Source organism: Erinaceus europaeus, chromosome 3 (assembly GCF_950295315.1).
Source record: "Erinaceus europaeus chromosome 3, mEriEur2.1, whole genome shotgun sequence".
NCBI lineage: Eukaryota > Metazoa > Chordata > Mammalia > Eulipotyphla > Erinaceidae > Erinaceus > Erinaceus europaeus.
The window spans coordinates 69,634,184-69,658,676 of record NC_080164.1 but is presented as its reverse complement, the minus strand read 5'-3'; the positions used below and the strand labels follow the sequence as shown (position 1 = coordinate 69,658,676).

The 24,493-nt window shown below is 44.7% G+C and overlaps 1 protein-coding gene across 10 annotated transcripts in view; it reads left to right on the top strand.

The window, feature by feature from the left end:
* Nucleotides 1-8,398: 8,398 nt before the first annotated feature.
* NPAS2 (neuronal PAS domain protein 2) overlaps nucleotides 8,399-24,493 on the top strand; it is a 226,946-nt gene continuing 210,851 nt past the window's right edge. For 3 of the 10 annotated variants that reach the window (XM_060187445.1, XM_060187441.1, XM_060187437.1), the window contains exon 1: nucleotides 9,352-9,449. The gene's annotated coding sequence lies outside the window, so the exon portion shown is untranslated. Of the gene's footprint in view, nucleotides 8,679-9,351; nucleotides 9,450-24,493 lie in introns of those variants that run through there. The other 7 variants (XM_060187443.1, XM_060187439.1, XM_060187446.1 and 4 more) reach the window with 5 other exon arrangements.

Sequence of the window (24,493 nt, the reverse complement as noted above, 5' to 3'; positions counted from 1 at the left end):
TATAAACAGCTGGAGCTCAGAGGACTTTTAGGGCAATGAAGCAACTCTGCATGATACCAAGTGGTTATTATAGATTTGTCAAAAACCCTTTGAATATACAATGCCAAGAGTGAACCCTGATGCAACCAAAGGACTTTTGTGAGAATGACATGTCAATGTAGGCTCACTGACTATATCAAATATGCCAATCCGGCTGATAGCAGGGAAGACATGAGGGCAGAGATGGGGCATATATGGGAATTGGGTACTTAACACTCAATTGCGTGTGTGTGTGTGTGTGTGTGTGTGTGTGTGTGTGTGTGTGTGTGTGCAAATCCCAAACTGACCTTTAAAACTGAAGACTTAAGGGGTGGGGTGGTGGCACACCTGGTTGAATGCACATGTTACAATGTACAAGGACCCAGATTCAAGCCCCTGGCCCCCACCTTCAGAGGGAAAGCTTCACGAGTGGAGAAGCAGGGCTGCAGGTGTCTCTTTGTCTCTTTCCCTCTCCATCTCTCCTTCCTCTCAATTTCGGGATAGCTCTATCAAATAGATAAAGATAATAAAATTTTTTTCAAAATCTCAGAAGGCTAGACATGGACCTTCCATATGATCCAGTAATTCCTCTCCTGGGGTTATACACCAAGGACTCCATAACACCCAACCAAAAAGAGGTGTGTACTCCTATGTTCATAGCAGCACAATTCATAATAGCTAAAACCTGGAAGCAACCCAGGTGCCCAACAACAGATGAGTGGCTGAGAAAGCTGTGGTATATATACACAATGGAATACTATGTAGCTATCAAGAACAATGAACCCACCTTCTCTGACCCATCTTGGACAGAGCTAGAAGGAATTATGTTAAGTGAGCTAAGTCAGAAAGATAAAGATGAGTATGGGATGATCCCACTCATCAACAGAAGTTCAGTAAGAAGATCTGAAAGGGAAACTAAAAGCAGGACCTGATCAAATTGTAAGTAGGGCACCAAAGTAAAAACCCACTGGTGAGGGGTAGACATGCAGCTTCCTGGGCCAGTGGGGGGTGGGAGTGGGCGGGAGGGATGGGTCACAGTCCTTTGGTGGTGGGAATGGTGTTTATGTACACTCCTAGCAAAATGTAGACATATAAATCAGTAGTTAATATGAGAGGGGGAAAATCGATTGTATGTCTCAAAGTTTCTCAAAAGACAAACTGAATCTTTTTAATATATAGGCTATGTATTTGATATGCGGACTCTCTCAAAAGCCTAGACCAAGTAGATTAGAAGCATCCAATAGCACAGCTATATACAAGATACTGGATACTGTACAGCAAACCATAACAAAGGGACTTTTCAAAGTTAACCCAATTAACAAATAATGTGATGATAACATTAACTATCGATTGTCTTTTTGAACCCTAAGACAGCAGGAACCTCACATCTCCACTATAGAGCCCCTACTTCCCCCAGTCCTGGAACCCTTGGATAGGGCCCACTTTCCCGTATGCATCTCCCAATCCAAACCAAATAATATTGCATCCGCCGATCACAACCTAACCAACGCAACGATTGCCACCTCAACATGCTTCACCTCAGACTGTATCCAGAGACTTCACGTGTGGAATGACAACCCTTCAGCTTCATTACTCGGGTGAGACCTTTCCTTTTATAGTACACTCTAATTTCATCTCAGGTGGTTCACTTTCTAACAAAGTCCCATAACCTAGATATACACCAGTTTCTGTGAGAGAGAGCTTATGTGCACACGTATCCATAAACTACTGCAAAATATATACCTGAAAGCAGAAGTACACTAGAGTTCGCAGTGAGTACCTCCCTAACACTTCCTCTCTACTATTCCAAGCTTGGGATCCATGATTGCTCAACAAATTGTTTGGCTTCATATGTTAACTCTCTTTTCAATCACCAGGTTCCAGATGCCACCAGGATGCTGGCCAGGCTTCCCTGGATTGAAGACCCCACCGATGTGTCCTGGAGCTCAGCTTCCCCAGAGGCACACCTTACTAGGGAAAAAGAGAGGCAGACTGGGAGTATGGACCGACCAGTCAACGCCCATGTTCAGCGACCAGTCAACACCCATGTTCAGCGGGGAAGCAATTACAGAAGCCAGACCTTCCACCTTCTGCAACCCTCAACGACCCTGGGTCCATGCTCCCAGAGGCCTAGAGAATGGGAAAGCTATCATGGGAGGGGGTGGGTTATGGGGATTGGGTGGTGGGAATTGTGTGGAGTTGTACCCCTCCTACCTTATGTTTTGTTAATTAATCCTTTCTTAATAAAAAATTTTAAAAAATTTTTTTCAAAAAAAATAAAGACTTAAAGAAAAGATCGAGGAGATCTAATGAATAGGATCTAAAATAAAATTGTATTATTATGGAAAATATACATGAAGGGACTTCTGCATGGGTTTTAACTAAAGATTATTCTCAAATGTTCGCATCGTCTATAATAGTGTTGCCACCTTTTTTGCAGTTGTGTGTATGTTTGTGCTTACATGCACCCTCACAAGCATATTTCCTCCTGTGGTTCTTGGAAACTCTAGTTGAGGATTAGCTGAGGCTTTGGAGATATCTCATCTCCAGACACCTCCTGCCCTGATTTCCTGCCATACCAGCCTTTGCAAGGAAGTCTTATTTCATTCTCCAGTCTGCCAAATACATGACCTAATAAGTACATATTCGAGGTCAAGTCTTACCTCTTTTTGGACCAGAAAACTGCTCAGTTCTGGCTTATGGTGGTGCGGAGGATTGAACCTGAGACTTTGGAGGCTCAGGCATGAGAGACCTTTTGCATAATCATTATGCTATCTACCCCCACTCCAAGTCTCACCTTTACCAGGCAGGTGGCACAGGAAATCATTGTTTCCTGGGAGCATCCTCAGGCCCACAGCAAACGACTGTCATGAATGAATATCATCCTTCACTTGTATATTGTTACAAAGCCTGACAAAAGAAAAGGCATAGTTTAAATGCTAACCTTGATATTTCTTTCTTTTGAAAAAGATTTATGTGTTTATTTTTATGACATACAGAGAAAGAAAAAAGCACTGCTCAGTCTGGCATATGGTATGGTGGTTCCAGGGTTAAAATTCAAGACCCTGGACATGCAAGTTTTGTGCTTGAATGCTGAACTATCTCCCCCTCTCCTTTTATTTATTTTTTTAAATTTTCTTTATTTTATTTATTATTGGATAGAGACAGAGAGAAATTGAGAGGGAAGGGAGTTAGAGAGGGAAATAGACAGAGAGATATCTGCAGCCCTGCTTCACCCTTTCCCCTGAAGGAGGGGACCAGGGGCTTGAACCCAGGTCTTTGCACACTGTAATGTGTGCTCTTAACCAGGTGCACCACCACCTGGTGCCCAGTCTTTTATTATTTTTTTATTGGGGGATTAATGTTTTATACTCGACAGTAAATACAATAGTTTGTACATGCATAATATTTCCCAGTTTTCCACATAACAATTCAACCCCCACTGGGTCCTCTGCCATCATGTTCCAGGACCTGAACCCTCCCCCTGACCCACCCCAGTCTTTTACTTTGGTGCAACACACCAACTCCATTCTAAGTTCTGCTTAGTGTTTTCTCTTCTGATCTTGTTTTTCAACTTCTGCCTGAGAGTGAGATCATCCCATATTCATCCTTCTGTTTCTGACTTATGTCACTTAACCTGATTTCTTCAAGCTCCATCTAAGATGGGCCAAAAACGGTGAAATCTCCATTATTTTTTAACTTCTTTATTGTAGAATTAATGCTTTACATTTGACAGTAAATACGTTTGTACATGCATAAGAAATCTCCATTTTTAATAGCTGAGTAGTATTCCATTGTGTATATAGACCACAACTTGCTCAGCCACTCATCTGTTGTTGGACACCTGGATTGCTTCCAGGTTTTTGGTTATTACAAATTGTGCTGCTATGAACATGGGTATACACTGATCTTTTTGGATGGGTGTGTTGGGTTCCTTAAGATATATCCCCAGGAGACGAAAATATATATCCTTAGGAGATATCCCTAGTCCTTTTAAGATTTATTCATTTAGCTATAGAGAGACCAGAATACTGCTCTGGCATATGTGGCATCAAGGACTGAACTGGAGAATTCCATATATAAGTCCTGTGCTCTCTCTGCTGAGCCAGCTTTTTGGTCAGAGATCTTGATATTTCAAATGCTCTCACATCCTAGCTTCTGATTCATTTAATATCCAGGTTTGGGATTGAGTCCACTTCTTTGTCTTTATATTGACCCAACTTTTCCTTCTGCCTTGGTTGCAACAATTCTTTTCCTATCATAAAGTTATTCTACTTAATGATGTGTGGTATTGTATTTTCTTTTTAATTTTGAAGTTAAAGCTGATAACCAAAGGTAAAAAAATGCACTTTTAGATGTTTATATTTAAAAAAAAATTATGTGAACCAGACTTCCCTGGACAGACAACCCCACCAATGTGTCCTGGAGCTCTGCTTTCCCAGAGCCCCCACCCTACTAGGGAAAGAGAGAGGCAGGCTAGGAATATTGATCGACCTGTCAACGTCCATGTTCAGTGGGGATCCACAATGACCTTGGGTTCATAGTCCCAGAGGGTTAAAGAACAGGAAAGCTATCAGAGAAGGGGATGGAATACGGAGATCTGGTGGTGGGAATTGTGTTACGTTGTACCCCTCTTATCCTATGGTTTTGTCAGTGTTTCCTTTTTATAAATTAAAAAAAAATTTAAATTCTACTAGGAGTGCAGTCAGGCTCGTGCAAAGCCCATGTGAAAGCCCTAGTGAAGGGGGTGGGAGGGGTTCACTAGGTTAAGGGCATGAATTACCATGAGCAAAGATCCAGGTTCAAGCCCCAGCTCCCCTCCCTGCCCTGCAGAGGGGAAGCTTTAGGAGCAATGAAGCAGGTGTCTAGATTTATTTTTCTCTCTCTCTATCTATCTCCCCCTTGCTCTCCATTTTCTCTCTGCCCTAATAAAATAAAAAGAAGAAAAAAAAAAGGAAAAAATGATCTCTGGGAGAGGTGGATTCATAGTGTCGTCACCAAGGCACACCAATAACCCTGGTGACAAAACAAACAGACAGAAACCCCTAGTGGTCAAAAAGAAAAAAAAATAATAACATACCCACACACATATATCATTGCAGCATTCAGTCAATAAACCACATTATTTTAAGACTAAAATAACCACAAGACTTGAGAGTTTTCCCAAGATCGGCAATGCAGTTTTTATCTTTTTTTGTGTGTGTGGCTGTTGTTTGTTTAGATAGAAACAGAGAGACAGGGAGTTGGGTGGTAGCACAGCGGGTTAAGCGCATGTGGCACAAAATACAAGGACCAGCGTGAGGATCCTGGTTCAAGTCCCCTGGCTCCCCACCTGCAGGGGAGTCACTTCACAGGTGGTGAAGCAGATCTGCAGGTGTCTATCTTTCTCTCCCCCTCTGTCTTCCCCTCCTCTCTCCATTTCTCTCTGTCCTATCCAACAATGACGACATCAACAACAAGAATAACCACAACAACAATAAAAACAACAAGGGAAACAAAAAGGAAATAAATATTTTTTAAAAAGAAAGAAACAGAGAGACAGAGAGAGAATGAAAGAGACCACAGCACTGAAGCTTCTTTCAATGCAGTGGAGGCTGGGCTTGAACCTAGGTCATGCACACACTAAAGCAACACACTATCCATGTGAGCTATTTCATGCAATGCAGCTTTAAAATGGCTGGTTGCCCTCTGGAGCATACACATACACATATATAATGTGTATAATATTATAGTGTGTATAATATTATGCACATTATATAATATTATATATTATAATATATAATATATAGATAATGAAGCTTGACTTTGTTATCTGTCTGGTAATAACTCCTAGTTGCCAATGTCACCTTTTGCAAATATCCCAACTTGACTCCTTTAATCTCATGTCACATTTTGTCTTCTGGCTCCTTTTGTTCTCATCTTTGGTCATATATCAATATATAAAACCTAGGAGTACAGAAATTAGCCTTGATCCCTCACTGTGCAAGCCCAGCATGATTCATGAGATGCTTCCAACAAATGACAATAAAAGGAACTGAACTGTCAAATGTATAGGAAGAATAGAAGGTAAGCTTTCCTCTTCCAACTTTCTCCTGCATTTGAGGAAAGGCTGGATTATCCTTAGAACCTTCTTGGGCTCTCAGGGTGATTGGGTTCTTTACTGCAGACTTTACTCCCCCTTATGGTCAGACAGATGTTTTACCCCAGTAACATTATCGGTAGGAGGTGGAATGACCAGAAATAAACACAGAAACCATTCACCTATACCTCATCTTCATCACTGAAAGTAAGAAATCACACATTCAGTAGAATATCCTACTAGACAACAAGGAAAACCAGACCATGGCAAAAACACTTGTTGCACTGCAGAATTATTTGAAGTATTATTATTGCAGATCATTTTAGTTTCTTTTTAAAAAATCATTTAATAATTGTTTGACTAGTTCCCAAAAGGAAGTGGAGGGAACTGGAGTCTCTTTCAAAGCTAGAAAGGAAGGGAGGTGGCTTCCAATGCTGCATTAAATCCTGGTAAAAGTGCACAACTTTACCCTTTAACAGATATTAGTCATGGCCAGACTTTCAGGGCATGGTGAAATCTATGTGCCTCAAAGAAAAGGAGGGGGCAAAAATCCATAGCAGAACAAATCTTTTTTTCCTCTTCCTTTTTTCTCCTTTTGGAAAAGCGAGTGACTTCACAACCATAACTTGCCAAATGCTTCCTCCTCCTTCTTGAAAAGCCCTCCAAGTCAGAAGCAAGCCCAAGAATAACAGTTCCTCTTAGGATGCTCAAAGCTCCTTGCAGAAGATTATTTTTCAGGAGGAGAATTAGACAAAAATAATACAAGTGGGAAATAAAGAGAATGACCTACTTTACTGGGGGGTGGAGTGGGGGGGGGGAGCTCTGAGTGTTTTGATCTAATTGACGGTGTGGGGTTGCACGCCCAAATAAGGCACTGCTAGTTGGGTTTGCGTGCTAGAGGGATGGGGTGAGATAAAGCTTGGGCCCTTGATCCAAGTTAGGGTGAGCCCCCAGTTCACTGCCCAGGACGGTGGTGATCCCGTACATGGCGCAGAGAGAGTATGGTGGATAGCTTTCCTTTCCAGAGCTACTTGTGAGAAGATGCAAGTGACCAAGAGGCGCCGAAAATGGCTATGGTGCTCCTCGCTTATGCCAGGGGCACAGTAACTAAGCAATGCAGGGGTGGGGGTGGGGGGCTCCCCGGCGAAGGCGCCATCTATCCAGGCGCCCCCACATGGTGAATGCCACCTGAGATGGGTGTGAGGATCTTCGAGTCCAGGAGTTAACTCGGTTTCTGGGCCTCAGCGGGAGCACGGTCTCCTAGCCTTCACTACTCGGACTCCCAACCCCACCAAGTGTAGACCGCAGCTCCAGGCTCCGGGCAACGTGGTGTTTGCCGGGGAGCCTAGGTAAAAAAGCCTCCCAGTTTCCTCGCGCCGCTCCAGCTTCTCCTTTTCTTGGATTCTTGCCTGTCTCCTCCCACAGAAGGGGAAAAAAAAAAAAGGTCACGTATGTTTGGAAAAATATGTAGGTCAGTGGAACATTTCCTGCTCTGGTGCAAAAGGAGAGAAGGGCAGCGGGGGAGGGGTGGAGAGGCTGCGTGGAGCTGCGAGCCTGCGTCCCCAGCCGTGGTCCCCCAACCCAGGAGGGGGCGACCGGCGGCTCCTTCCCACTCGTGACCCCTTTCCCAGGCCGGCACTGCACGCCACAGAACAAGCGCGGGTTATTCCTCCCCTGCCATTGCGGCGGGGCTGGTAGCCCCCGGATCCGCGCTGCGGCATCTCCCCGACCCGAGTTACATCTGCCCTAGTCCACAGCCGCCACTGAGCGAGAAGCCGCGCGGGTGCCGCAGCCCGAACCCGCGCCGACCTGCGGGCCGGGCGGTGTGGAGGGGCCCGGGACAGCGTGGCGCCCCCTCCCTCCGGGCAGCAGTGAGCGGCGCGGGGTGGGCGGTCAGCTCTCTGCCCCAGTGACAACTTAGCGGGACCACGGCCCGCAGCGCCCCAGCACTCCTGCCTGCTCAGCCAGGCCCCCTCGAGGCACCAGCCTGCACCCCGCGTCCTGTCCCGACCCCGCGCCCCAGGTCGGCCCCGACGCGCATCCCCGACTGCCCAGCAGAGGAGGCGCGGCCTCCGGGGAGCGGGGGCCTCTGACCCCCACTGCTCCCCGCGCCGCCCAGGGTGCGTGTCCCGGGCTGGGTTAGGGGCAGGGCCCGCAGGAGGGTCAGGCAGGACCTGGCCCGCCACGGCAACGCAGAGAAGGAGGAGGAGGAATAAGAGAAGGAGGAGGAAGAGGCGGCAGAGAGGGTGGAGGAGGGAGGCGGGGTGGAGGAGGGCGGGGTGGAGGAAGAGGCGGCGGCTCTCCCCACCGCCCTGCGAGCCCGAGAGTTGGCCGCTCGAGCAGCCGGCCTCCCGCAGGAGCCCAGGGACCGCGCGGCGGCGGCCTGAGAGCGGTGGCCGCGGAGCTTGGAGACCCGCAGCCGCGGCGGCGGCGGCGGCAACGAGAGCTGCGCCTCCCGCCGCCGCCCGGGAGGAGCTCGCCGCGCCCGCTCGCCGCCGGGGCTCCCAGAGGCGGCGGCGGGAGGCGCGTCTCCCGGCCCAGTCGGCGCCGAGCCCCGTGGGGCTGCCCCGGCCGCTCGGAGGTAAGGCTGAGCCCGCCGCGCGGGTCCAGGCGGGAGGACGCGCGCCGGGTCTCCGGACGCGGCCACTTGCTCGCCGGCGCGGGGGCGCGCGGGCCCCAGGGAAGGGCGCGCGAGCGCGGGGCTGCGCGGAGCCGGGGGTCAGGGGTGCAAGGACCCCGGTCCCACCTCCCACCTTTTGGCTCCGCCGCCTGGTGCATCGGGTCCTGCTGGACTGCAGCGGGGACCCTGCGGAGGCTCCCTGTGTGTCTCGCCCAAGGAGACGGAGTACGAGGTATCTTAAACCTTCTCAGGATTTGGGGTGTCCAGAAGGTACCGTCGAGGTGAATGGAAGCCAATCCCCAGGTAGCAGCCTTGGAGGTTGCTCCATACCCTCCCTGAGTCCCGGGAAGCGCGGGGAACCAGGGACCCGGGAGAGAGCAGCGTGCGCGCCCGGGGGAGCTTGCGGACCCTTCAGGTCCCTCGACTGGAACTGGCCCCGGGCCGGGCCGGGCCAGACCGGGTTGGGCCGAGCCCGCCCCCACCCCACCCCCGACACCCAGAGAGCGACTAACCTGGCTCCTCAGGTCGCTTGAGTTTCCAGAGCTCCCTGGCTCGGCTGCAAGAGTGCTGGTTTCTGTGGAGGTAACACCCCCACCCCGCCAAAGCCAGGAGCTAAACACACCTTTGACCTTTCTGAAGAGCGCAGCTTCCATAACTGAGGGGGCAGGGACAGGTACCCGGGCTGAATTAGACATCGGTCCCGCTCTGCCTGCCACTCCTAAACTGCTCAAGGTAAGAAAGTTTGTTTTCAGTCCCGTGATTCATTAATTAGTAAGCTGGCTTTGTGGATTAAACAAAATGAACATCTTAATAAATGCACGCTCATTTCCAAAAGTCCCCAAACTCCCGAAGGTTGTATCTCTGAGGTTTTAGTTGGTAAAGTTAAAAACCCTGGGTGTTCAACAGGTGATCCAAATGGGTCCAAAGAAGAGAGAATTTCCTCTTTAGTACCTGCTGTTTCGGTATCCGGCTCCAGACTTGTATTGACTAGATTTATATGACTGACCACTTTTTCCATGGGCAAGAATATCGAGTCAATTAGTAATGTGATCATTAGAGCAGAACAGGTCATCCATGATGATTTGGAATCCACGCCTTTTTCCCTTTAATAGGATGGCTTTCTCTGTTGAACTTCCCAGACAGTCATTTCTAAAGCAGTTTCAGGCAAGGTTCAACTCTGGACACACCTCTGTCTGTAACTTAGACTCTGACCAGTGAATTGATTCACCCGTAAGAGAGCTTGCACTAAAATAGAGCTGCCCTCCTTTGAAGATGCCAGTTCAAAACTCAAGGGCAAGTACTTTGTTGTTCTGCCACTGACATTTCCTTAAAGGAAAACATTACCAAAAATAACCTCAAAATGTATTTTTTAAATAACCTCCAAATAAATATGATGAGTAAAAATGTTACTTCGTCTTGGTTCACTAGTTTACAAAAGTCAGTGTTCCATTACATGGCTCAACCAGGACCTGGAGAGGTATTGGCATTTCTCAGCAGTATGCTGAAAGATTCAGTTTGGAATGAAGTGTGCAACATAAAGACACTGAATAATTGTCTTCTATCTCACAGAGAAATGTGAAACCTGACTTAGGCGAATTGTATATGTGTTGCTTTTAGCCATTTTCTTCTTGGAAATCAATGCCTTTGTTGATTTGCTGGCCTGTCCCACTGTGCGCAGATGTAGCATCAATTTTATACTCACTGCTCCCCAGAGCGACTCCTGTGGAGGCGAGTGAAGGGAATACTTTCTAGAGAAAATAAGTTATTAATAAATGCCTCCTAAGAATTAAATATACCAAAAAAAAAAAGACAGAAGAAGAACAACAACAACAATAACAACCAAGTGAGACTTTAGTGTGTGATAAAAAAATCATTTCTTGGTATTATAGGAAAGTGTCTAGGTGGTGACTAAAGAATTCATCTTTGTGTAGGAAATAAGCTTTTTTTTTTTTTTTTTTAAGCTTGTTTGGTTCATTCTGAGTTTGGGCCTTTCCTTCTTCTGTTTCTGGCTGTTTAAGAATAATAATGATAAAAAATTATGAAAGTGGTAAAAATGACATCGACATCATCTGGCATTGCATCATTATTAAGTTGAATTTGTCTTATTTTTTCAACCATCCTCAATCTTTATATCTTTCTCTTAACATTGCCACTAGTTTCTAGATTACAGATTCAAGATTATTACTTTATTAGATTAAAATAATAATGCCCACATATACTTTTGAGATTTTTCAAAGTCTTGCTTTCGAATGGTAAGAACTTAAAGGACTTTCTCGTAATTTTTAAGATAAGTATTCATTTTTGTCTCTTCACATAAAAAGTCAGTTTTTCCTTTGTGATCGGGACACTGATTGTCCTATGCACATAATGACATATCCTTCCCAAGAGAGGTCAGATTGCAAAGTGTTGAAAATAGCCCAGTGACTCAGTATTCTTGGCTGCTTTATGCCAATGTTTTAATAGGCTGCATCATAGAAGCATTTAATTGAGCTTCACGGTTAAACAGTGGAAATGATTCTTGATGCATTATTTGCTTACAGAAATATTCTTCTTTTTGTAGAAAATATAGAAGGCCAGCGCCTGCCACTTTCACGTTCCCCACAGCATCTTTCTCTGTGAGACCTTGTTAATAATAAATGCCCAAGGGGTCTGGTGGTAGTACAGTGGGTTGAGCGCACATGGCACAACGAGCAAGGACTAACATAAGGATCCTGGTTCGAGTTCCTGGCTCCCTACCTGCAGGGGGGTCACTTCACAAGTGGTGAAGCAGGTCTGTAAATGTCTATCTTGCTCTACCCCTCTCTATGTAGCCCTCCTCTCTCCGTTTCTCTCTGTCCTATTCAACAACATCATCAATGAAAACAATAATAATAACCACAACAATGATAAAACAACAAGGGCAACAAAAGAGGGAAAATAGCCTCCAGGAGCAGTGGACTCATGGTGCAGGCACCAAGCCCCAGTAATAATCCTGGAGGCAAAAAAATAAATTAAATAAAATAAAAAATAAAAAAGTCATAATAAATGCCCAATAAATAGGTATGACAAAGGAACTGAATTATGGATAATAGCTAGCCAAAGATTAGAAATTTCTGAATGCCAATGGGGTACCTAACTATGAGTAATACTTGTTTAAATATGATGATGATGAATAGTACTTCTGAGCACTAAATAAGCACTTATTAAATATGGACATATGTTTAAAAGAGGGATATTTTTAATGCACTCTTTACCTGAGGGACTACTGTTTATCACCTGAATTTTTAAAAATGGGGTACCATTTTAAGCAGTCATTCAGAGACCACTTGAAATTCTACAGTTTATAAGACAACATGTGGTTTCCACTTAGAAACAGCAGAGTTCAGGTGCAGATGCCATGCTTCAAACTTTATAGTATGTGTGGCCTAGTGTCCTTAAAAAATGCAGGGTTAAGCGCGGGTGGCACAAAGTGCAAGGACCAGCGTAAGGATCCTGGTTCGAGTCCCTGGTTCCCCACCTGTAGGGGAGTTGCTTCACAGGTGATGAAGCAGGTCTGCAGGTGTCTGTCTTTCTCTCCCCCTCTCTGTCTTCCCCTCCTCTCTCCATTTCTCTCTGTCCTATAACAACGATGACATCAGTAACAACAACAATAATAACTACAACAACAACAACAACAAAATGACAACAAGGGCAACAAAAGGGAAAATAAATAAATAAAATTACAAAAAAAAAAAAAAAGAAAGAAAGAAAGAAAAAGAAAAATGTAGGTATTGACATCCTGTCTGGTTGGGACCTGAGATTCCGAGATTCTGTATTTCATGCAGCTTCCAGGTGCTTCTAATGCTGGGATACATTGGTAAGGTCCTGGGCTCCCTTTAATTCAGTTCAGGATATATTTACTGAGCATTGATAGGGGATAAAAAAAAAAAAAGAATCAAGAACATGTGTACTTCTTGTTCTCAAAAGAGGACACGAGGAGGAGAAAAAGAGAGAGACCAAAAAAGATGAGGTCCTGGGATGCGATTCTGCCCAGGGAAGGGGATTTTATGTTAAGATTCCCACATTGCTGACTTTACCTTCTGGTCTTCTTTGAATGGAGGACTTTGTGACTTAGCAGTGAATAAAATGCAGACATTGAGATCAGACAGACCTGGTGCAGCCTCATTGCTCAGCTGTTAGTAACATGGAGCAGCCCTTACACCCTGAGACTCAGTTTCCTGGTCAGAAAAATAGCATGAGTAATAATTCTTGCCATGTTAGTCTACAAGTTTGGCATAAGAAGCATGATTGTCCTTATTACTGCTGATGGGGGGGTGGGGGGAGGAAGAGAGATAGAGAATATAATGGTAGGTAAAGAGGAAGGATAGGTTCCTAAAATATTTCTTCTGTGCAGTTCACCTATCAGAGATTCAGTTTGGTAACCAACAAACTCAAGACTGGCAGTAGAGAACCTGGCTGGGATTTGAGGGCAGACAGTTCAGGAAGTTGATTAGATGCAAACTATAATACCTTTCAGTACTGTGCATATGTTCTTTCTTCTGCAGGGCCCTGACTTCTAGTTAGCCTTGGTGATATCCCTTCTGGAAATATATAGTTATCCTAAGCCATTTCTTTTTTTTTTTAATGTTAAATGTTAATAAATGTTGCTATATAACATTTATTATTTATTTATTATTTATTTATTTTAATTGTTCTATTATTTTTTTTTAATTGGTGGATTAATGTTTTACATTCAACAGTAAGTACAATAGTTTGTACATGCATAACATTCCCCAGCTTTCTGATACTTACCATGTAGGTTCTAGTGTTTGTGGCAGTCACACACTTTTTTTTTTACCTCCTTGAATATTGGTTTTTTTTTTTTAATTTATAAAAAGGAAACACTGACAAAAACCATAGGGTAAGAGGGGTACAACTTCTCACAATTCCCACCACCAGAACTCTGTATCCCATCCTCTCCCCTGATAGCTTCCCTATTCTTTATCCCTCTGGGAGTATGGATCCAGGGTCATTATGGGGTGCAAAAGGTGGAAGTTCTGGCTTCTGTAACTGCTTCCCCACTGAACATGGGCATTGACAGGTCAATCCATACTCCCAGCCCCTCTCTCTCCCTAGTGAGGCAGGGCTCTGGGGAGTTGGGGCTCTAGGACACATTGGTGGGGTCGTCTGCCCAGGGAATTCTGGTTGGCATCATGTTAGCATCTGGAACCTGGTAGCTGAAAAGAGAGTTAACATATAGAGCCAAACAAATTGTTGACTAATCATGAACCTAAAGGCTAGAATATTGCAGATGAAGATTTGGGGGTTTCTGTTTTGTAGATAGTAGGCCTATTTTAGTTATATTCCAAAGGGCCCATGACTATACTAGTTGGTTTTTTGTTTGTTTGTTTGTTTGTTTGTTTTCCTGAGCCAGTCACACACTTCTTAAAAATATAGGCTGGGGGGAGGTTCAGGTGGTAGCACAGCAGGTTATGTGCACATGGCGTGAAGCGCAAGGACCAGTGTAAGGATCCCGGTTCAAGTCCTGGCTCCCTACCTGCAGGAGGAGGGGGGTCTCTTCACATGCAGTGAAGCAGGTCTATAGGTGTCTATATTTCTCTCCCCTTTTCTGTCTTCCCTCCTCTCTCAATTCTCTCTGTCCTAGCCAACAACAACAGCATCAATGGCAACAGTAACAATAAAGACAACAACAAGGGCAACAAAATGGAAAAAAATGACCTCCAGAAGCAGTGGATTCGTAGTGCAGGCACCAAGCCCCAGCAATGACCCTGGTGGCAAAAAAATTTATATATTTTTATATGGGTTGGGGGTGAAAGTATTTTGCAGAAAACTTAGAAATTTTACACAACTGTATTTACTGTAAACCATTAATCCTCTCATATGTATATGTATGTATGTATGATACACACAGGACTTGCATGCTTGAGGCCCCAGAGCCATATACCAGAGCCGAGTGGAACTCTGATCACTCACACACATTATCATTCTTTCTCACACATAAGGATAAATAAATAATGCAACTGCATTTACTTAAAAATTTTTTTAGGGGCCAGGTGGTGGCGCACCTGGTTGAATGCACACATTACAGTGTTCAAGGACCCAGGTTCAAGCCCCTGGTCCCCACCTGCAGGGGGAAAGCTTCACAAGTGGTGGTGAAGCAGATCTGCAGGTGTCTCTCTGTCTCCCTCCTTCTCTATCTCCCCCTCCCCTCTCAATTTCTCTCTGTCACTATCCAATAAATAAATAAAAGAAAAAGAAATTTAAAAAATTTTATTATCTTTATTTAAGACAGAAATTGAGAGGGAAGGGGGAGATAGAGAGGAAAAGAGACAGAGAGACATCTGCAGCACTGCTTTACCATTCACAAAGCTTTCCTCCTGCGGGTGGGGTCCAGGGGCTCAAACCTGAGTTCTTGTGCATTGTAACATGCTCAACCAGGTGTGCCACCACCTGGCCCCCCAGTACGTGCATTTCTTTATCTACATGTGTATGATTCAAAGGGATGGGCAAGAGACTCCTCTCCTTTGAGTGGCATTGGCACATTCCTAGCAGGACACTTTTAGGGATTAAAGTCATCAGATAAACAGTCTTTTTTCATTTTTTATTCTTAATTTACTGTGAGTTACCTGGAACAAGTTCAGGGCACATTGAACTTTGCCCAGGGAGCACTTTATACTTCTTGCTCTGAGAAGATGACTTCTTCCCTAGAACTGGGGAAGGTTGAGAACCCAAGGCAGGGGTCTTCTGCATACCTGTCTTAAGAGGTTTAATCTGAGTGATCCTCAAAATATGCAGTCAATGATTTTATGTATGAGTTCCATTTATTATTATTTGCAAAGGAGATTTCTCCACTCCCATTCTATGTCCAAACGAATTAAATCTTGGGGACCAGGTCCTAGGACAATAGCGGTTTGATGTCTAGAGGGGAAGGGAAAGTAGAGGGAAGAGTGGAGCCCAGGGAGATCTGGGGCCTGAGTTGGGGGGCAGGGAGCCAGGTAACAAGGAAGGGAAAGAGGGCAGTGAACATATGAGCACTCAGCATGGAGAGCAGAGTAGTGGTGGGCCAGAGGGTAGGAGGAAAGACTTTGCTGTTTTGCTGAAAGCCCTGGTAGGTTATGTCCCCCAGGTCACTGGAAGTTAAGCTGGGTGTCCAGAAGACCCAGGCACCTAGCATTGCATTTTGGTCTTGATATCCTGACATGAATAGAATTGTTAGTCATCAGACTGCAAGCCATAAGTTGACAGGTCACAGAGAAAACCTCAAGACCACAGAGAAATAAGAAATACCTCTCGTTTGTTATACATTTTAAGCAATGTTTATATTTTGGCATAGCAATACTAATAACATTTTTTTTTACAAATAATTGTTTTTTTTAAATTTTCAATACTTAAAAAAAATCTTTTTTATCTTTATTTACTTATTGGATGGAGACAGCTGGAAAGTGAGAGGGAAGGGGGTGATAGAGAGGGAGAGACGGAGAGATGCAGTACTGCTTCACCATTCACAAAGTTTCCTCTCTGCAGGTGGGAACCAGCGGCTCAAACCCGGGTCCTTGCGCACTGTAATATGTGCACTCAACTACATGTGCCACCACCTGGCCCCACATTATTTTCTCCTAAATCAGAGAATAGAAGGTTTTGAGGAAGCTTCAGATACAAGAAAATCCCATATAGATTCCTCTTTTTGGGTTTACAGTCCATCAGGAGAGACTGATAATCTGCTTCAGTGGAATTCAGATTTTTCTTGAGCGTTATATAGAAAAGTCCAGTGGGGACTGGGAGATAGCCTACCAGGTAGAGCATATACTTTACCATGTGCCTGGACCTGGGTTTGAGCCCCCAGCCACCACATAAGAACACAGCATGAAAGGCTCCCAAGCCCTTGTTACCTCTTTCTTTCCCTGACTCTCATCCTCTACCAAAAGCAAATAAACAAGAAACCGAAAACAACAATCTGCCAGGAATGAGAGAATTGTGAAGGCATGAAAATCTTGGGGAAGGGAGTCTGGCGGTAGTACAGCGGGTTAAGCGCATGTGGCGCAAAGTGCAAGGACCAGCGTGAGGATCCCGGTTCGAGCCCCCGGCTCCCCACCTGCAGGGGAGTCGCTTCACAGGCAGTGAAGCAGGTCTTCTGGTGGCTATCTTTCTCTCCCCCTCTCTGTCTTCCCCTCCTCTCTTCATTTCTCTCTGTCCTAGCTAACAACAATGATATCAATACTAACTACAACAATAAAACAACAAGGGCAACAAAAGGGAATAAATAAATAAATATTTAAAAAAAAAGAAAACCTTGGAAAAAAAGAAGACATCTCCTATATTTTTTCCCCCATCTAGGATTAGTTGGTTTCGAGTCTCTCTTGCTTCATTTTACAAGGCTAGGGTCTATTTAGAAATAGTTAACATGAGAGGTGTCCATGTCACAGTGTGTACAACCCACCTGCCTGCTGACAGAGGGAGGAAGGAGACACATTGCCTTATAGCTAAAGAAGGTGTTTTCTTTTGGAGGTGGGCTAGAGTAAGAGCAGGGAGAACCCCATCTGGCTGCTTTGTTGATCCGACAAATCACATATTTGCCCATAAACACGGTCATCTGTGCTGTCTACAGTGTTGTCATTAGTTACAGCAGAAGAGAGGCCTGTTTCCCTGGCAATCATAAGCTAATAAAAACTGGGGGGGGGGGGTCCTTAAGCCCCCAGGTTTAGTGTGTGTTTGAGAGAGATTTCAGTCATGAATATGTCCTGCACACATTGGTGAAGTAGTGATTTTGGTACTCACGACTGAACTGTTAGTTGCAGCTGAGGCACTGCCAGGAAGCATACCAAAGCTCACTGGAGCACAGTGCTCACAAGGCACTCAGGGCCCTGGGAGAGTAGTCAGCTTGTGAGGGGTGAATGGCAGCAGAGAAGGTGAACAGGAGTTGGTGTGGCTAACTATTTTGGGGTGGGGGCAGACATGGTGTGTGAAAATGAAGGCAAGAATGTTTCCTGTTGTAGCTCAGCTATAGTTATTCATCTAAAGACCCAAAGCCGAGTTCACATTCAGTCCAGTTTGGGCTGAGATTTGCTTAATCGTTAGGGATGACTTTATCTTTATGGTTTCTCCTCCCTCCCCCATCACAACCACTGTCAGAAATTAATTAGCAGAATTTCATGGCAATTTTGTAAAGGTTTTCAGAGCTCTCAAGTCAGAGAACTTATTTCTTTTTTTAAATTTTTATTTATAAAATGGAAATATTGACAAGACCATAGGGTAAGAGGAGTATATTTCCACACAGTGCCCACCACCAGAACTCCATATCCCATCCTCTCCCTTGATAGCTTCCCTATTCTTTATCCCTCTGGGAGTTTGGACCCAGGATCATTGTGAGGTGCAGAGGTGGAAGGTCTGGCTTCTGTAATTGCTTCCCCGATGACCATGGACATTGGCAGGTCAATCCATACTCCCAGCCTAAGAGTACTTATTTCTATTTCCAATTATACATATATCCCTTGACTGATAATCTCTTGGACATAAGGCCTAAGACAAACTGATTTAATTTTAGGTAAGAGATCTTATTTTTTTTAAAGATTTTAAAAAAGATTTATTTATTTATCGGATAGAGACAGCCAGACATTAAGAGGGAAAGGGACAAGAGACAGAGAGACCCCTGCAGCCTTGCTTCACCACTCTCAAAGCTTTCCCCATGCAAGTGGGAACCAGAGGCTTGAACCCAGGTCCTTGAGCATTGCAACATGTGTGTTTAACCAGGTGTGCCACCACCCAGCCCCTAGAGATCTTATATTTGAATTGCTTCTGAGAGTCCTCACAGTGCTGCCATTCATGGCCTCTGATGCTCAGCTGCCCACTCTTGGCCTGGTGGCCTCCTTTCTGGTACTGAGAGCCTGCCACACTCCTTTTGTATTATTTTTTTGTATATCTTTTTTTTAAATTTATTTTCCCTTTTGTTGCCCTTGTTGTTTTTTATTATTGCTGTAGTTATTATTGTTGCTGTTATTGATGCAATTGTTGTTTGATAGGACAGAGAGAAATAAAGAGAGGATGGAAAGTGTCGGGTTTCATGTCATGGGAGAGAGAGAAGAGACTAGGAACTGGCGGAGTGGAACGCAAAGCTTTATTCACGCGGACGCCCCAGAATTAGATGTGAGCACAGCAGTTTAGGCCACATGGAGCTAGCAAAATGGCCACCTCCCCCCCACTATGCCAACCAGCCCTTCTCCAGGTCTTCTCCGGGTCAGGACACAGTCAGGACGTGGAAGAGAAAGAGAGGGGGGAGGAGAGGGGGAAAGGGGAAGAGAGAGAGGGTGCAAACAGGAGCAACTTTTATAGGAGAATTCTGGAAGTGGCAAATCGGGACGGGATTTGGCTAGCAACTGTTGCAATGGTTTTAACTGAATTAGCAATACCTGAGGGGATAACGTGGTGGGGATCTGTAAATAATACTTGCATGGAAATATAGTGGTTTGTGGGCCCTGCCAATGTTTGACCACATCTGCACAATTTCCCAACAGGAAAGACAGAGGGGGAGAGAAAGATAGACACCTATAGACCTGCTTCACTACTTGTGAAGTGACTCCCCTGCAGATGGGGAGCCAGGGGCTCAAACCCGGATCCTTATGCCAGTCCTTGGACTTCAGGCCACGTGTGCTTAACCTGCTGTGCTACCGCTACCGCCCAATTCCCCCTTCTTCTGTATTTACACTCACTCACATGCCAGGTTTAGAAATGGGGGTGACAGCTTGAAACACTTTCATCTTAGACCTCTCAGCCCTTTCATTTCATCTGGAAATACACTAGTTCTGTGGATTCCATCCAGGGGATATAACCAGGACCCCTCGATTTAGAGTGAATGGTGGCCTTGCTGAAAACAGAACCTCTCCTACATTGCACATCCCAGTTCTGACTTCCACCTTCTCAGGTTTGCAGGCACTAACTCCTGTTCACCTTCTCTGCTGTCCTTTACTTCTTACAAGCCAATTGCACTCCCAGGGTTCTGTTAAAGCGCCTTGGTTTTCTCTCAAGTGAGCTAGAGGTTGCTTCCTACAGTGATTCAGCTGCCACTAACAGTTCAGTCTTGGACACCAGAATCATTACGTGTGCATGGTGTGCTCATGACCAAACTAGACTCTGGCTGGTTCTACAGTGTTCCCTCCCAGCCCTCCCTTCCCAACCCCAAAACTTCGTGCAGGGCAGACAAATCTATGTTCAAAGTGTCTGTGAAAAGAAGAACTCATGTCAGTTCTTGGCTGCCAAACTTCAGGTGTGAGCCACGCAGCAGTGTATTGGAGCCTGGCTGCTCCCTGTTCTGCAGGCAGGGTCCTCCCAACCTCCACTGTACCTTCTCACCTAAGGGCCTCTTGTCAGTTATTCTCGTCAGTCATCCTCATCCTCTGATTTCTTCAGAGACCTGCTTTCAGCATTTACCTGGGAGGTTGGCCTGTGTCTGTCCAACGGTTGCTTGCTCCTTCTCAGTGGGAACCTGCTGCTCTGACTGCACAGCTCAGGAGGTCACTCCAGTGCTCTGCCAGGTCCCAGAATCCAAATGGCCACTCCATTTTGTCCTACATTTACTTGGACATATGCTTTGGGCATGTAACAAGTCAAAGGTGGGCTTGTACACTTCTAACTGTAGAGTGGGGTTCTTCTCTCTTTTACCCACACTCTCCCCCCCAACCCCATCCATCTTCCCTGACCTGCTGCACTGGTGATACTCTTAGCACACTGCTAACCAGCCTCAGGAGACCTGGATTGACCCCTTACTGGCAAAGACCTAGGAAATAGTTGTGGGACCTGGTGAAGGAGATACTATGCTTAAAGTTTTAAAGAAGAATGGCTCCTTTGTGTTCCTGGTTTCTATGAAGTTGTGATGCACCAGTTAGCGGTTAAAGCTGTCTACCGTCCAACCTGTCTGCACAGTCTCACTGTCTTTGCATCTTGCTGTGCATCTAAATTGTGCTTCTTAGAGTGGTTAGGATGTACCTACCTGAGGCTGTGTTTGTGTTTTCTAATAGCTGAAGTTTGGCAGCTCTTGTATATTTTGCAACCTATTTATGAGACATACCTGTGAAAACCCTCAGCCCTTCCCTTGGGTGTGGCAGGAATGACTTCTGACCTGATTTTAAATCACAGCATGTGCATGACATTTAAATGGTTCAGTGTGATCCAATGGCTTCCATTATGTACCTTCAAGGGATTGTCATTCTGACCAGCTGACCTCACTAAATCACAGGAAACAACCTAGTTCAGTCTCTTCATCTTTAAGAGGGCTGTCTTGCTACAGACGTGTGAAAGTTGAGGAGAGGATGTCGTAGAGTTCTATAAATGTAAAAAAGTAATACTATTATTGTTATTACTCACTTCCTTGACCAATTCATCACTCAAACTCCTCCCCACCCAGCTGAGTAAATAATAGCCTTGAGGTGACTTCTTTTTTGGATGAAGTATTTGATTTTTTCAGACAATGTACATGCAAGCAATTAAAAACACAATATATCCCAGTGTTCTTTCAAAAGTTAATGTCATGGGGGGAAGTGAAATACTTAAGATATAGAAGCCAAATACTCAGATGTCTGGCAGTTGTTTGGGGTTGCACCATTCACTTTCAGAAGCCCTTGCCACTTAAAGGAACAAAGCAACTCAATAACCAACTTTTTTTTTATTGATTTAATTATGATCCATAAATCCACTGGGTAAGAGGGGTACAGTTCCACACAATTCCCACCACTGGAGTTCTGTATCTCATCCCCTCCATTGGAAGCTTTCCTGCTCTTTATTCAAACTCTGGGAGCATGGACCCAGGATCATTATGAGATGCAGAAGGTGGAAGGTCTGGCTTCTGTAATTGCTTCTCTACCAGACATGGGCATTGGCAGGTCGATCCATACTCCCAGGCTGTTTCTATCTTTCCCTACTGGGGCAGGGTTCTGGGGAGGTGGGGTTCTAGGACACATTGGTGAGGTTGTCTGTCCAGGGAAGTCATGTTGGTGTCATGGTAGCATCTGCAACATGGTGGCTGAAATGCATTAAGATATAAAGCAGAACAAATTGTTAGTATGTATGTAAATATTGTTGACTATAAACCCCAGATCTGTTTTGGGGCCCATATTCAGCACAGGAGCCTATGTAACCTCTGCATCCCTGTAGGTCTGAGCTCAAATTCCATGGTCATGGCTTGGAACATTCTAGGCTGCACTCATTTCAGTACCAGTCTTATTTGAGTGGCAGTGTATGTTGACCCAGCCTCCCTTTGGAGAGTGGGGCATTCCCTACCATTGTTGTTTCACATTGGGGGCAAGATCCTGTAGAGGCCCACAGGTGGGTCCACAATGCTGTTCCTGATGGAGATGACCAGCAGTGGTAGAGAGAGGGATCTGTTAGAGAAATAACCAACTTTGTATGCCTAGAAATTCCAAATTAAATGTTCTCTGCATATCCCAAGGATTCTGAGGTTTTGCAGGTGTGTTGGCATGATAAATGTGACATGTGGTATTCCTGACCTTTCATATTTTTCTAAGGAGGACTGGAGAATTGAAAACCAACTTTCCCCACCCTGGAAGGACTCTGTTCCTTTCTGCTTGTGTGAAGATCACCTGCTTTTAAGTGGAACCAGGAATTTTGTCTTTGGACATGAATACATGCATGATTCTGATTTATCCATTAGCTTTGAGATGGAAATAAAGGGCCTGCAATGAACTGAATGCTTTGTCCCTTTAAAACTCATATGTTGAGACCCAAAATTTTGACATGGAGGCAAAGCCTTTTGGCGGTATTTATGTCTAAACGTAGAGTCCTAGTGGATAGGAATTGAGTCCTTATGAGAAGAGACCAAAGAGTTAACCAACCCTCTTTCTGATATGTGAGGTGACAAAAAGGGGACTATCTGTACCGAAGAAGATAGTCTTCACCAGAATCCAACTATGCAGGCACCCCCACTTCAACTTCCAGTCTTCAGAATTGTGTGAAATAACCGCCCCCCCCTTTTTTTTTTTGCCTCCAGGGTTATCACTGGGGCTTGGTGCCTGCACTACAAATCCACTGCTCCTGGAGGCCATTTTTCCCATTTTGTTGCTCTTGTTGTCATTGTTTTTTTACTGTTGTTATTGCTGTTGTTGGATAAGACAGAGAGTAGCTGAGAGAGGAGGAGAAGACAGAGATGGGGAGAGAAAGATAGATACCTGCAGACCTGCTCCACCGCTTGTGAAGCAACTCCTCTGCAAGTAGGGAGCCAGGGGATAGAACTGGGATCCTTATGCACCAGTCCATGCACTTCTCATCATGTGCACTTCTCCCTATGTGTGCTTAGCCCACTGCACTACCACCCAGCTCCCAATTTTGTTGTTTTAAAAAAAATAAAAGATGATATTGTATCCTTTGGGACAAAATGGAAGGAACTGGAGGTGATTATACATAGTAAAATAAGTGAAGAAGTGAAAGATAGCTTGTAGATGGTTTCATTTGTGTGGATTCTAGAGAAGTAATACACATGAACTTGTAAACAAACAAATAAAAATAGAAGCAAACAGACTGCCTCTGAGACTTTTTGGGAACTATGGTGGTTATCATTAGGAAGGAATGTTGATGGTGTGTATAATCTTACAATCTTGTGATTATTAATCACAAATAAAAAATAGCTTGAAAAACACTTTGTTGTTTAAGCCATGTAGTCAGTCTATAGTCTTTTGTTGGAACATACTAAAATAGGGTCTCATATTTTCCAGAGGAAAATCTAAGACTCAGAAAGCAAAAGGGCCTTTTCCCTGTTCCTGGAGCTCCTTGTGCTTCCCTTTCTCTCTGCCAGGGTTAAAGATTAACTTCTTTCTGGGGTGAGGTGGGGGGGTGTCAGTCTGAAATCCAGCCAGTCTGCAAGAATGAGGGTTTCCTTACCTTGGCCTGAATAGTTGCTGTCCAGATATATAAAGAGAGAATACCAGAGTTTGAAAAGCCAGCTTTAGCCTGGTTGTGATTGCTTTATCTGTATGTGTCCACTGAGCAATCTGTTCTTCAGCATGAGTGCAGTAAGATAAGGCTAAGTCCTGAGGTGCCCAGCACAGGGGGAAACAGCACCAAGTTGGACAGAGACTGTTCACATTCACTTCTGGAAATCCACTCACTCTTCTAGTCACCGACATCCAACTTCCAGATATACAGAATAAAAGCACAGGCCTTACTTACATCTGGGGTGGAAAATAAAGTGTCTTATTATCCGAACAATTGTGTACAGTGTTTTTCATCCCTAGGAAGGGGTTAAGCACATGCCTATTGCACTGTAATTTGTTGCTGCCATTCTGTGGGCATCTCTTTTTCATTTTTCTAGAATGAATTAATAAGGGAACCACATTAAATCTTGGTGCCATGGAAGGGGCTGTGTTTAACTGTGACCATCACCTGTGATTAGCTTTGATTCCCAACAGTGTCGGGGGGAAGCACTAGTCCTATTTTATGTACAAGACACCAGGGCCCAGAGAAGCTAAGTGACTGACTTGCCTGAGGATGATCAGAGTAGGAACATGAACCGAACTCTTTAAAAAAAGGACCAAAAATAGAACAACTCATCTGTATCTCTTTTTCTGAAATGTAACATCCAAGAAGATAGAAAGTGTATAAAACAGATTAAGTAGCCTAAATGTGACTTATTTAGCCTAAGTGATTTTCTTAAATGTGAGGCTATTGTATGAGTTCAAGCCAGGGGTATAAAACAAATCCAATTTGATGTTTGAGGAGGAAGCTACTTGTGAAAGGACCTGAAAGAAGAAAGCTAGCAAGAAAATCTTTTTTAGGGCACAATCATTATTCTGTTCCTT